We start from the raw sequence: 15021 nt of genomic DNA on the forward strand, positions 1-15021 counted from the left end.
TACAAGTAATGTGATGCTCATTTGCGTAGCCTATTTCTGCTACATTAGGAAGTACATAGTAACTGTCCATCAACCAGACACCTGACACTACCAAACCTTTAGCTGAAACTAGCAGTCACCATTCTCCAATGATAGAATATCTACATGAGCATATGCTCATAGAAATTTAAGTGTAGTTAGCATATTTGTGTTTATATTATATTCTGCATTATGCTAATTATCTTTTTTTTTTTTTCAATTTTAAAATTTGATTTTGAATTTTTTAATTCTGGTCAAGAGTAGTGCAATTCAAAACAAGAAATAACAGCATTTTCCTCAGTTAGAAATGATGATATGACTAATGAATTTAAGTTGGTGATTGCTTTTACATAAGAATTAAATTTTGCTGAATTAAAAAAAAAAAAAAAAAAAAAAGAGCAAGACTTTCTGCAATATTATGAATCCCATCAATTTTTATTCTTTCAGGAGTATCCAGAATCAGACAAGAGGTGTGTATATGTGCTATATGCCTATATCCCCTTGAAACGAAAGAAATGGTGGTATTATAAAAGTCTGTGTATTCAAAATGTCAATATCATTGGAAAAGGATCAAAGATAGAAATAATGCCACTTAACATTTATCTTTTGAACTGTTAAAACTTTATCATAAAAGTTCACAGCCATGTGTTATGCAAAATTAATACAATTGTGTAGTACGATTGCAAGAATTTAATTTTTTTTTAAAGTGGTCATCACATTTGATTTTCAGTTTCTGCAAAATTTTTAATGTATATATCCACTGAATTGATATTTTCTTATATTTAGTTTAGAGCATTTCGATGACTCCATGGTAGATTCTGATTATTGTCCAAATGAAAGTGAAAGTTTGCAGTCAGATTCAGACAATGAAGTTGATATAAAGAGGTATGAACTCCAACTTAAGGGGTATTAAATGTTGACCATTCTGTTAAATTTATTGAAAGCAAGCCAATTGATGATAACATTGGCTGTTCAAATTGTCCGTGGTTAGTCGCCAATCCTTTCAATATTACCGGATATTGCTATTTCTTGAAGAGTACTGGATTGATCTTCTTAAATATCATATGAAGGTTTTCCTTGTTTCCATGTTGTGTCCCTTTGATTTTGATGCTTATTAGAGAAACAAAATGGCTAACAGGCAGCCATCTTTTATTTTGTGAATGACATTTTGTTATTGTTATTTCTTGAAAGTAACTGGATAGATCTTCTTCATGTTAAAGCTTGATCATAAAAGTTAATAGCAAAAACGCCAGTGATAGCAAGTTTTGTGTAGTCAATAATTATGTTCTGAGATTTATAATCAGCACTATAGCTTTTAAAAAACCCATTAACCACTTGTCTTGTATTTTGTGAATGACATTTTGTTATTGTTATTTCATGAAAGTCACTGGATAGATCTTCTTCATGTTAAAGCTTGATCATAAAAGTTAATAGCAAAAACGCCAGTGATAGCAAGTTTTGTGTAGTCAATAATTATGTTCTGAGATTTATAATCAGCACTATAGCTTTTAAAAAACCCATTAACCACTTGTCTTGTATTTTGTGAATGACATTTTGTTATTGTTATTTCATGAAAGTCACTGGATAGATCTTCTTCATGTTAAAGCTTGATCATAAAAGTTAATAGCAAAAACGCCAGTGATAGCAAGTTTTGTGTAGTCAATAATTATGTTCTGAGATTTATAATCAGCACTATAGCTTTTAAAAAACCCATTAACCACTTGTCTTGTATTTTGTGAATGGCATTTTGTTATTGTTATTTCATGAAAGTCACTGGATAGATCTTCTTCATGTTAAAGCTTGATCATAAAAGTTAATAGCAAAAACGCCAGTGATAGCAAGTTTTGTGTAGTCAATAATTATGTTCTGAGATTTATAATCAGCACTATAGCTTTTAAAAAACCCATTAACCACTTGTCTTGTATTTTGTGAATGGCATTTTGTTATTGTTATTTCATGAAAGTCACTGGATAGATCTTCTTCAAATTTCATATGTAGATTAGTTGTTCTGTTTTTAAGAGTATTAAACAGAGAAAAAAAGGGAAAATATCTAACTTTTAAAGAACAAATAAGATAAAATGATAGTGGACACCCAAGATCCTTGTGGGGTCTCCTGTTTAGGAATCATACCCATCAAGGAGACACATTTTTATCGTTTGAAAACCCTTTATTTAAATCACCTGGAGAGTTTTATACTCTCGTCAAACACGACGGGAGTGTTATGGTATGGCGACCGTCCAGCATATAAACTTGTGTTTGTTTAGAGGTCTCCCTTCATTTTTTAAGTGATCCTTTGAAACTTGGCATGTAATAGAATCATGATATGTAGTTTTGTTTCTCTGAACGGTATTAATTTTGATTTGACTGTTTTCGCAAAAGTTATTGCCCTTCGTTTATTTCAGTATTTAATTTTTGTCAGGAGACCTCCTTCAATCGTATTTAGCCCACCATTCAAATCGCTCTGTGCCGTGGTCCTTCATGCTGTGTCCATCTGTCTATATAAATAATTCTTGTTATTGCTATTTCTGGAGAAGTACCAGATGGATTTTTCTCAGACTTCATATATGTGGGTTTCATTTGGTCCCTACAGAAGGGACATTTCACAAACTTCACATGTAATTGTCCGTAGTTGTGCCAATTTGTTTTGGATTCAAAATTTGAACTGGAAATTAACTTTACTGCAATAAAATGGAAATTTGACACATATGAGAAACAAAAATATGTTGCTTACAAACTACGAAAACAGGTACAATGTGTTTCTGTATTGAACAAAGATTTTCAGCTAGGTCACCCGAGCCAAAGAGTTTTCTACAGGTACTCCAGTTTCCTCCAAAATTAAAGCCCCTTAAATTGTCCTCTTCCATCTCGGAGTTGGTAATATATAGTCATTGATGCAAGCTTCAGGCTTGTTTTTCAATAACATAAAATAAATATTTTGATAATTTTTTGTATCATATTTTTGGTTAACAAGTATACTTACACAAGCCAAATCCACTCCCTCAAAGCAAAGGCTAAGGACTGGACTATGAATTGGTTGCAAAATTCTGCCATGTTCAAACAGTAACAAAGCATTGTTTATTTCTTTCATAATTGACTTGTTAACCTCTAAATTATGATATCCATAATTTGTTTTAACCAGGAAGAAGCCAAGGATGATCTTAGATGAATTAGATGAAGTTGAAACTGTTGCTGCAACTGCAAAAAATAAAATGTCTACAAAAATTTTAACAGCAATGAACAACCAACTCACAGATGACAAACTGCTTACAGCTTCACTGTCTCAGGATACAATGAACAACCAACTCACAGATGACCAACTCCTTACAGCTTCACTGTCTCAGGATACAATGAACAACCAACTCAAAGATGAACAACTCCTTACAGCTTCACTGTCTCAGGATACAATGAACAACCAACTCACAGATGAAAAACTCCTTACAGCTTCACTGTCTCAGGATACAATGAACAACCAACTCACAGATGACCAACTCCTTACAACTTCACTGTCTCAGGATACAATGAACAACCAACTCACAGATGACAAACTGCTTACAGCTTCACTGTCTCAGGATACAATGAACAACCAACTCACAGATGACCAACTCCTTACAGCTTCACTGTCTCAGGATACAATGAACAACCAACTCACAGATGACCAACTGCTTACAGCTTCACTGCCTCAGACGACAATGAACAACCAACTCACAGATGACAAACTGCTTACAGCTTCACTGTCTCAGACGATAATGAACAACCAACTCACAGATGACCAACTGCTTACAGCTTCACTGTCTCAGACAATGAACAACCAACTCACAGATGACCAACTGCTTACAGGTTCACTGTCTCAGACGATAATGAACAACCAACTCACAGATGACCAACTGCTTACAGCTTCACTGCCTCAGGATACAATGAACAACCAACTCACAGATGACCAACTGCTTACAGGTTCACTGTCTCAGACTACAATGAACAACCAACTCACAGATGACAAACTGCTTACAGCTTCACTGCCTCGGAATACAATAAATAATCAACTCACAGATGACAAACTGCTTACAGCTTCACTGTCTCAGACGATAATGAACAACCAACTCACAGATGACAAACTGCTTACAGCTTCACTGTCTCAGGATACAATGAACATCGAACCAACAGGTGACCAGCCATTGTTAGGTCCACTTGCTGAGACTACAGATCCTGATCTTATGTCCAAACACAAAGTTTCGCCTGTCTTGAAAACAGAAGACGGAAAGAGAATATATGATAAACGTCATGCATGCTTCTTTTGCCAGAAGACCTTTTCCAAAATATCTGATCATCTCGAGAACAAGCATTCCAAAGAAAGAGACGTAGCAGAGATTCTGTCTAAACCAAAAAAAGGAAGTGAAAGGCAGATTATGTGGAAGAAACTAAGAAACAAAGGAAATTTTCATCATAACCTTAAAGTAATTACTGAAAAAGATGGATACCTAATAGTAGATAGGCGCCCTAAATTTGGGAAAGAACCTGGAGAATTTCTACCATGTCCTCATTGTTTGGGGTTTTACTTTGCTGTTGACCTATGGAGACATGCTAAAGACTGTCCCTTGAAAGTGGACAAAACTGAAACAAAAAATGAAGAAAAGGCCAAAGAGAAGTTGAAGAGCTCTGCTAGGCTTCTCTTGCATTCATCTACTGCTCTTCCAGGAGCTGATGAAGAATTTTCAAAATTAGTTCTCGCAGGGATGAAGAATGATGAAGTGCTAGATGCTGTGAAATCTGATAAGACAGTTTTATTGTTGGGTTCAACAATGCTGAAAAAGATTGGAAAATCTCGAAATGCCCAGGTACGACAAAAAATCAGAGAGCTTGGCAGACTTTTGATTCAATTGAGAAAGAAATCTGAGCCTGCTTCAACATTTGAAGACTACCTTAACCCAAAGAAATTTGATGCTATTGTTGAAGGAGTGCATAGTCTTTGTAGAGCAGAGGACATAGATGATACAACAGAGAGAGGGTGCCCAAAGTATGGTAGACCATCTCTTGCACTTAAGCTTGGACATTCCCTGAAGAAAATGGGGCAAATAAAACGCGGACAAGCCCTGAGAGATGACAATGACTTCCGAAGGAAAGAAGCAGAAGCTTACATAACCCTGCATGAAAGTGAATGGGCAGAGATGGTAAGTGGACATGCACTTCAAAGCATAGCAGAGAAGAAATACAATGAGCCGCATGTACTTCCACTGACAGAGGATGTTGTGAAATTCAGAAAATACTTGTTGGATCAAATGAATGAACTGGGAAAACTCCTAGATGAATCTGAAAAGTGTCCAACTGTCTGGAGAAATCTCACCATGGTCACTCTTTGTCGGGTCACTATCTTCAATAAAAGAAGAGGCGGAGAGACTGGGCAGATGCTTCTTTCCTCATATTTGAGAAGAACAAAGAATTGGAGGGATGCGCAAAATGAAGAAATTGTATCTACATTGCAACCAATTGAAAAACACCTGATGGACAGGTAATCGAGGCCTGATTTTATTTTTATTTATTGCAGTATTTGATTTTGTCTGAATCTGAAGATCAATCTACATTTTTTGCCCGATTTCTTTGATACTTGGTAGTCTTTATAATCATGATTCATAAACTTGTGTTTCCCTGATCAGCATTTTGATTTAACAATTTTTGCAACAATTATATTGCCCTTTGTTTATTTTAGTATATTTCAGTATTTAAATTTTGTCCAGAGACCTTCTTCTACATTGTTTGACCAATTTCTCTGAAACTTAGTAGGTTTTATAATCAGGATGTATAATTGTTTTCCTAAGAGGCTTTTTAATACGACAATTTTTGCAAAAAAGGTATTGCCGTTCATTTATTGCAGAGATCTGCACTTCATTTTTAGCTCACCTGCCCGAAAGGCAAATGACTTATATAAATTCTGTGGTGCAGCGTCAATCTAGCCATCCTGCATCAACTTTTTTCTGTAAACAACTTCTTCTCAATAACCCAGAGGCCCAGGGACTTGAAATTGGGCCTGCAGCATGCTGATGTGAAGAGCTGCCAATTTTATTCAAAAGAATAACCTTGACCTACATTCAAGGTCACAGCTAGTGAAATAGGCTAAAATCTTTCAACAACTTCTTCTCAATAACCAAGATGCCCAGGGACTTTATATTGGGCCTCTATTATTCTGGGGTTAAGGATTACGAAGTCAATTCAAATGAATAACCTTGACCTACATTTAAGGTCACAGTAGTCAAATCTTTAAACAATGATTTCTCGATAGACAATAGACTCCCGAGACCTGATATAAGCCAATAGCATGCTGGAATGAAGGATTAGAAAATTTATTGACATAAATAAACCTTGCCTACTGTGATATTAGAATAAAGTGGTTATCAGCATAGTGTTTACAGAAATGACTTGGATCAACTTCACAGTTGCTGTAGATCCAGGTGAGCGATACACGCGCATTGGGCCTCTTGTCTGGAAGTTTTTTTTGTTTTTTTTTGTTTTTTAAACTATAGGCTTTATATTATGATAAAAAGTTGAATTGCCCTTACAGTTTTATCTCTGTAGATCCTCAGTTTGCAGCCTTTTTTCTTTTGTAGACTTTAATTGCTATCACATGAAATTGTGTTTTTTTCGTTGGCATTTTGATTAGACAATGAATCTTGTATTTTGATATTTGTTTCAATTGGTATAGAAGTGCAATTTTCTTTTTTGTATGGGATGGGTATATATTTATATTGTTCTGCCCTGCATTACTCTTTGAGTATTATTTATTTAGTTATATTTAGTTTTATTAGAAATATTTCAAACTTCTTTAGTATTACATGTACAATGTAGTACACTTTACTTTACCGTCTTTCTTTTCACATGGTAGGCTAAACGGCAAATAGATATTGTTATAGGCCTAGATACTTATGTTGTTTTTGTTTAATGTGTAGAACATTTAGTGTAGAGAAGACAGGCTAATTTCTGTGCCATTTAGCAGCATAAATTTTTTTTATTACATTAATGTTATACTTTTCCTTTTAAGATCCTTACTAAGTAATCAGTTTCAAAATATTTGGTTTAACTTTCTTTGTAGACTACAGCTTGTGGAGATCGTTGGCAAGAAAAACAGAAAGGTTCCAGTACTGCTTACGGAGGACATGATAAAGGCCATCGACACTTTGGTGGCAACCAGGACTACTATTGGAGTTCCAGAACAAAATAAATACCTCTTTGCAGCACCTTCCACTGAAGATGGATATGTTAGAGGATGGGATTCTCTTGCTATTATGACAAGAAAGGCTGAACTCCAGAAACCAGAACTTTTGACCTCGACAAACATGCGGAAATATGTTGCAACAGTATCACAGGTAAATGCTTGTGACATTCATATCTAAATTGGGCATTTTAAGTGAATCCCTGTTGAGCTATATTTTAATACCATCCAATTTTATTTCCATACAAGTATGAATGTGTTATAGTATAAGAATTATATGTGAAAATTATATGAATAATGGCTAGTCAAGTAACATATAAGGCCATATAAAATTAATTAGTTGGTTCTCCGGCCAATTTTTTTTTTAAAAATTGATGAGGGAAGGCGGCATTTTATTTTACCGTTTTATAAGATAAAAAAACAGATGCGGGCGATTTTTTTTTTTTTTTTTTTTTCATTCACATGAAATATTTTGTGTAGATTTAACAGTGCACACAACTACATACAGACATAATTTGTAATATTATTAGTGAAATATGGTCAATGACATGGATCATTTATATGGAAGGTTTAATGATTCATTTACAGGTTGTGGATCTCAACACAAATAATGACATTGAATGGCTGGCAAACCACATGGGACATTCCTTAAATGTCCATCATCAATATTACCGCCTCAAAGAACAGACAATGGAACTTGCAAAGGTCAGCAAACTTCTAATTGCTGTTGATAAAGGAACATGCCACCAATATGCCGGGAAAACACTTGATCAGATATCACTTGAAGGTAATGACTATAAAGTAAATATACCCCCTCGCAACGAAGTTAAAGGGGGGATGGGGTATACTGAAATCCGGTAGTCCGTCTGCATGTAGACACAACGATCTGCCAGGTACTCCTCAACTACTGAGGGGATTTCGTGCACATAATCTATATATAGTTTCCCATTAGTCAACCAAGATGGCCACCACAGCCTATGATTGGCTGATTGGCTAAAAATTTTAAGTCGCTATAACTCTCACTATACAATGGAATTCAAAAGATAAAACTTTGAGGGATGGTTACAATATGTTTTAATTTTGTATGAACAAAGTTGAAATTAAAAACAAAATGGCTGCCATAGAGAACTTCTGATTGGTCAAAATTTACATATTGTTCGATTTCAATAAAAATTGGTTTATAGGGGTATTACAGGACTGCAAAATTCAACCGAATGGGTTTCATTGCCATAGCAACCACACAGAGGCTTCTGATTGGTCGAACTTTAAATATTGTCCAATCATGATGACAATTTGTATATAGGGGTATTAGGGGACTGCGAATTCAACTTTATGGGTTTGGCTGCCACAGTAACCACATGGAAGCTTCGGATTGGTTGAAATTTATTGTTTGATTTCTATGAAAATTGGTTTATAGGGGTTTCAGGGACTGCAAATTCAAACCCATTGGCTTCATTGAATATGGGGGACTTCTGGTTTTGCAATACTATAAGTCTTTGTCATATAAATTCAGTGGGATTTCAACTAAGCAATTTTATTTTTCTACAAATAACCTCGTTGGGGGGAGGGCGGTAATGAGTTGGTCCTCGAACGACAGTTCTAGATTTTCCAAAATCAACAATAAGAGCAATTATCTTATCAAATCTTATCAATTAAGATGGGATTTAAAAAGTTTTTTGTGTCAGCTTTGTGAGGAATATATCTCACTCTGACAAACCTTTATGCAAATACCCCAGATTCTGAATCAGAACAGGAGTCATCAAAGTCATGTAAGTGTTTGTACGAATGAAGATTGAATATGCTTGTAAAAAGCTTGGGACAGGTTTATACGATATCATGGAACCATGTGACATGAAACCTGTTGCAGTCATCACATTAAGAAACACTGGTAATTTTTCATATGCTTTACATGTGTGTCAGACATTTGGATTAGTGAATTGGTTTTCCTACCTGCTCTTCAGCATAGGGCATATTTATTTTTTTGATGAAGTTGAATGTTTGATATTTATTGGATTTGTAAAGGACATGTGCTACTTTTGTCATTGGCTGTAATGAAAAATTGAACTAATAGCCATGCATATATATATAATATTTAAATGGTTACATATCCAGTTTAAAAACAGATTTGATAAAAACAGTAAGTATGTTATGTTTTTTACATTATTGTGTATAATCCTAATTAAATGAGGAATATTTATCTTGTCTGGCTTTGTGAGGGTGTTCAAATTTCTTTCTAAATAAAGTTTCTGGGGAATATATGCAATATCAAACTTAATGGGAATATCTGCTTTCTGTACATATATAGTTTGGGAGGATTTTGTTCTTGTCCAACTTGTTTAAAAAGATTGTCCCACTCTTTGTACCAACTTAGTGAGAGATGTTCCGTTATCTCTGTATCTAGTTTGTGGGGATAACATCACTCATCAAACTTGGAGAGAATATACCAACTTTCTCTCTATATAGAATTTATGAGGAATATATGTTTTGCTCCTAAATTTGTGAGGAAGGTCTAGCTTTCTATCTGAACAAAATTTATGAGGAATACTCAGTTTCTGTCAATTACTTTACTTACCTATTCATTAAGTTTATGGGTGAAATATATATCTCACCCCTTTCAGTGATGCATGTCCAGCTATCTGTCTGCATATAGTTTCTGGAAACTAATCTACAAAATGCACATATCTTTTGCCTTCTAAAATTTATGGGGAATAAAATCGTCAGGACTAGGTCATTAAAGTGTTTGAAATTGATGCAGACATAGAATGAAAGATTTAAGAATATGATGAACATGGAGTTTCCTGCAGGTGGTTTTGCTTTTTTTGAAAATGATTTTCAATTTAGTGAAATCCTTGCCTTTTGTGGCGATAAGAATATGGATGTCTTGGATCTTCAGATATCTGGATCAAATTTCATTGTGTTTTTTAGTTTTTCTGAAATGCTGTGCTGTAAACAATTTTGCATTCAAAATGGATTCAGTGGAATTTTTTACACAATTACCTCTGTGTTGATGTAACTTTCTCAGCTACATTATGTTAATTTAAGAACTTGTGATACCATACTGTTCAATGTTTGTCTGATGGACTTTTTAATCCTGTTTTGGCAGAATTGCCAGCTGCTGCTTGTGGTAATGATCTTGAAGATGTTACCCCAGCAATGGAGGAAAGTGATGATGGAGAGGACAAACCATGTCAGAAAAGTGATGATGGAGGGGACAAACCAAGTTGGAAAAGTGATGATGGAGGGGACAAACCAAGTTGGGATCTGTCTGAGGGAGAAGACAGTGACAGTTTTGAAGGAAATGAGGTTTCTGCTGTTAAAGGTACATGTAATTTGTTATTTGTTGTAAGTGCCTTGTGTTGATATTTGTACCTTGATGGTAATCACCTCTGTCCATAAAATTCTTTATCTTGTGATACATGGATTTCTTGCACCCCAAAAGCTTGTCTCCTAATATGTTTTAAAGGGTAGAATTTAAGGTCATGATGTAAACAATTCAAATCAACTTTGTGCATCTTAGCTGATTAATATTATGTTATTTCATCTAAAATGAAGAATAATTGGAAACCTACTGATCATGATCATATTAATTTTGAGATAAAAAAAAGTCATTAATAGATTAACCTAAGTCAAAATTTTTACCTCTTAAAAGGATATTTTGGTGATTTTTTTATTTTCATTCTCTGTGCCCAGTCAATTGGTTGGTGTTATTTTGTCCTATATTTTGTTTTATTATATTATTAGTTCCCCAGTTTATCCAGATTTCAATAACATGAGGATGTGTATCTGCCTTAAAGTCCATTGCAGTTCCCATTTATTTAATAAAAAAAAAACTCTTGCAAAATCAGTCAGTTTTAGCCAGATTCACTTCACTCTCTCAACAGTCAAACAGGTAGAGGTGTCTTTCATGAATTTTTTGGGCATTGATTCTTGACCCTAATGATCTTCTCTGTATTTGATGAGCTATTGAAAACCTAATAATGATAATATTATGACATACTGTCTGTTCAGAGTTTAGATTGCTACATATGCTTCTATACACCCTTCAAATTTGATGGGAGTATTATGATATGGTATTGTGATCTTTGATGAAAATTATGGATCCCATCTTGTTAAGTGACTGTGGCATAATAAAATAATTTGTGTATAGGATATTTCCCGCTGTTGAGTGTAAGTGACTCTTAATGGCCATGTTTTATGTGACACCTCATGAACTATGTGACTGCATTTATAGGGGCCACAGTGGCCGAGTGGTTAAGGTGTCCAGACACTTTATCACTAGCCCTCCACCTCTGGGTCGCAAGTTCGAAACCCACGTGGGGCAGTTGCCAGGTACTGACCGTAGGCCAGTGGTTTTTCTCCGGGTACTCCGGCTTTTCTCGACCTAAAAAACCTGGCACGTCCTTAAATGACCCTGGCTGTTAATAGGACGTTAAACAAAAACAAACCAAACCTAGCGTTTATATGATGATTAGAAACTAAGTGATCATATGTGAACATGATTTATGCGACATTAACCCTTGAGTTATGTATGCTTGTCCGAATATTGTGACCGGTGCAAGCGAAATAATTTGAATTCAGATGTGAGTAATTTTTTAGAATCATTAATAAGATCACATTAATACTGTCACATAATTCAAAAGTCACTTAACCCTCGTTTCATGGTTTGTAGTTGTCTCCCTGAAAGACATTTCGATTTAAATAATTTTTTAAAGTTATTTTACTTTGTTTATTGCAGTATTCAATTTGTTACGTTTTTCGATCAATTTCTTTGATGCTTGATAGGCTTCATAATCCTGACATTTCGTTGTGTTTCTCCTCGAGCCATTTTGCCAACAATTTTTGTAAAAGTTACTGTCTTTTGTTTATTTCTGATATTTTAATATTATCTGGAGATCTCCTTAACTGATTTCTTTGAAAATTTGTAGGCTTTCAATCATGAAAGTTACTTTTATTTTCCCAAACAGCATTTTAATTTGTCAATGTTTGCAAAAGTCATTGTCCTTTGTTTATTTTTGTCCGGAAATCTACTCCTTAGCTAAATTTTGGGACTGATTTCTTTGGAACTTAGTGGGCTTTATAATCATGATAATGATATATAGTTGTTTTCCTGAGAGAATGCATTTTGATTAACCAATTTTTACAAGTTATGCTACTAAATGATTATCTCCGTTGATCCTCACCCTCATTTTTCAACCAATTTCTTTGAAACTTTGAGACTTTGCTATGACATGAAATCGTACTTTTTCAGGGGCATTTTGATTAGAAAATTAATCACTGAAATATTCAAGTGAGCAATACGGACCCCTTGGGCCTCATGTTTCTTCAATGTTGTATTGTTTTTAATACAAACATGTATTTTACAGCTTCCAAGAAGACAATCAGAAAGAGAATTCCGTGGAAGAAATGTGAATCCGACTTGGTGAAAAGACTCTTTAACGCAATTATTATACAAAGAAAAACACCGACAAAAAATGATGTCTTGATGAATTGTAGGAAATCAGCAGAAATGAAGGCAATATTTGATGCACGTGGATGGAAGGCCATTAAATACTACGTATGGAACCTTGCACAACAGTATCAAAAGAAACAACATAAATTTCTTGAGAAGCAATAGGAAAATACATTTGTACTGATTTAAATGTGGTGGTGATGTGCAACTGGTTTCATTGAAGAACTAAATTTGATTTTATCAAAGAAAAAAGATTCTACAAGTATCTTTAAAAAAGAGATTAAAAGTAAGAAGTTGTATATTGAAGACAAACGTAAGATAATTAAAATTCACAAGCAAAAAACATGATGTAAAATGATGGAAAATTGATATCTTTTGGAGAAAAAGATAATTATGGTGGTTTTTGCATTTTGATGAAAAATTACCAACCTGGAAAAAAGTGGCATAATTGAACATAATTCTTATAATTATCAGGTGCATTTTGAACTTAGAATGGGTCTACTACCTATTAATATCAAGTTTGTAAGAAATTTACTGTATAGCCGATTGTTTTCACTTGTCAAAAAAAAATTTATTTTCATTTAAAAGAATTTAATATCAATGGATTTAACTATCAAAACTGTTTAACATGTGATTGTTCATAAGTATGTCACAATGAAAAAAAAAACTTTTTGTAAAGAATTTATAAATACTCATACTGCAGGTATCTCAACACAACCAGTTGCTTACTGAAGTGATTTTAAACACTTGACCATATTGAACTGTCCTCAGTTTATTTTTATACATTTATCCACGTGTGAACTGATCTCCATGTTTTAGTTAACCAGTAAAACCTACCTGTTGTATCCTGCTAGTTTATGGGGAGTATATATATCTCTCTCAAGGTCATTACGAATGTCAAGTTGTTTCTCAAATCAAGTATGTGGTGATATGCCGGGTACAATTTAAGATACTCTTCCATGTTGTTTAATGATTTTTTTTTTTTTTACAGAATATAGCATATAGCATCATATTGACTCCTACAAATGATCATTGAATTAGGGATACAGTATGGCATGCTCATGGACTGTTGAAAAATTAACTTTTCCATTTGAGAAACGGGAAAATTATCCTTTGGTAGAAATCAAATTACTTTGTTAGCTCACCTGGTCCGAAGGACCAAGGTGAGCTTATGCCATACCGTGGCGCCCGGCGTCCGTCCGTCAACAATTGACTTCTTCTTCATAACCACAGACTGGAATTTGACCAAATTTGGTCAGAAGCATCCCTATGGGGTGGGGACTCAAAATTGTACAAATGGTGGGGCTGACCCCCCGGGGGTCTTAGGGGCTGGGCCAAAAGGGGTCAATTTGGCTAAATTGATATAAACGACCTCTGAAACTAAGCAATGGATATCACTCACATTTGTATGGTAGCATGGTTATGGGGTGGGGATTCAAAATTGTACAAATGTTGGGGTTGACCCCCCGGGGGGCTGAGGGGTGGGGCCAAAAGGGGTCAATTTGGCTAAATTGATATATAAACGACTACTTCTCTGAAACTTAGCTATGGATGTAGCTCATATTTGACTGGTAGCATCCTTTTGGGGTAGGGATTCAAAATTGTATAAAGGAAGGAGCTGACCCCCCCGGGGGGCAGAGGGCAGGGTCAAAGGGGGTCAATTGGTTTAAACATCTTCTTTTCTGAAACTAAGCGATAGATATCACTCACATTTGTGTGGTAGAATCCTGATGGGGTTGCGCCAAATGTCAATTTCTTTTCATAGATTAATGCACTTTTTGGCATAAAAACCTCACATTTTTAGAATTACAATAAAACCAATGTACATGTACCCATATAAAATGCCAGTGATATACTGACATAGCAATACCAGCGACAAATATACTTAAGCATCATTCTTGGTCATATCTCATGAAACCAGGTGAGCGATACAGACCCTCTGGGCCTCTTGTTTTATTTACAACTGCTTTACAGTATTTTATCCTTTATGTACAATGTATGATGAACAAATAATCATTACGTTGGTTTATACTATTTTGTTTGATGATTAAGGTTCATTTAATGTAATTAACATGATTTTTTTAGCCCACCAACTCATGATGGTGGGGCTGTTCAGATCTGACAGTTAGATTGTTGTTGCTATTTCTTAAGAAGAAAAGATCCATTTTTAGAGAACGAATGAATATTGGTAGGGGTTAACGATCCTTCTGGAGTCTCATGTTGGTTGCTTTGACATTTTGAAATAGTTTAGACAGACTTTAGTAATTATCTTGCTATTTTGTGATGGAGTTACATAATTTGCCTCAAATTGACTATGGCTTTAGAAATCATTAATCTTATAAAGGATATGTGATCC

This window comes from Pecten maximus, chromosome 13, assembly GCF_902652985.1.
Source record: "Pecten maximus chromosome 13, xPecMax1.1, whole genome shotgun sequence".
Taxonomy (NCBI): Eukaryota; Metazoa; Mollusca; class Bivalvia; order Pectinida; family Pectinidae; genus Pecten; species Pecten maximus.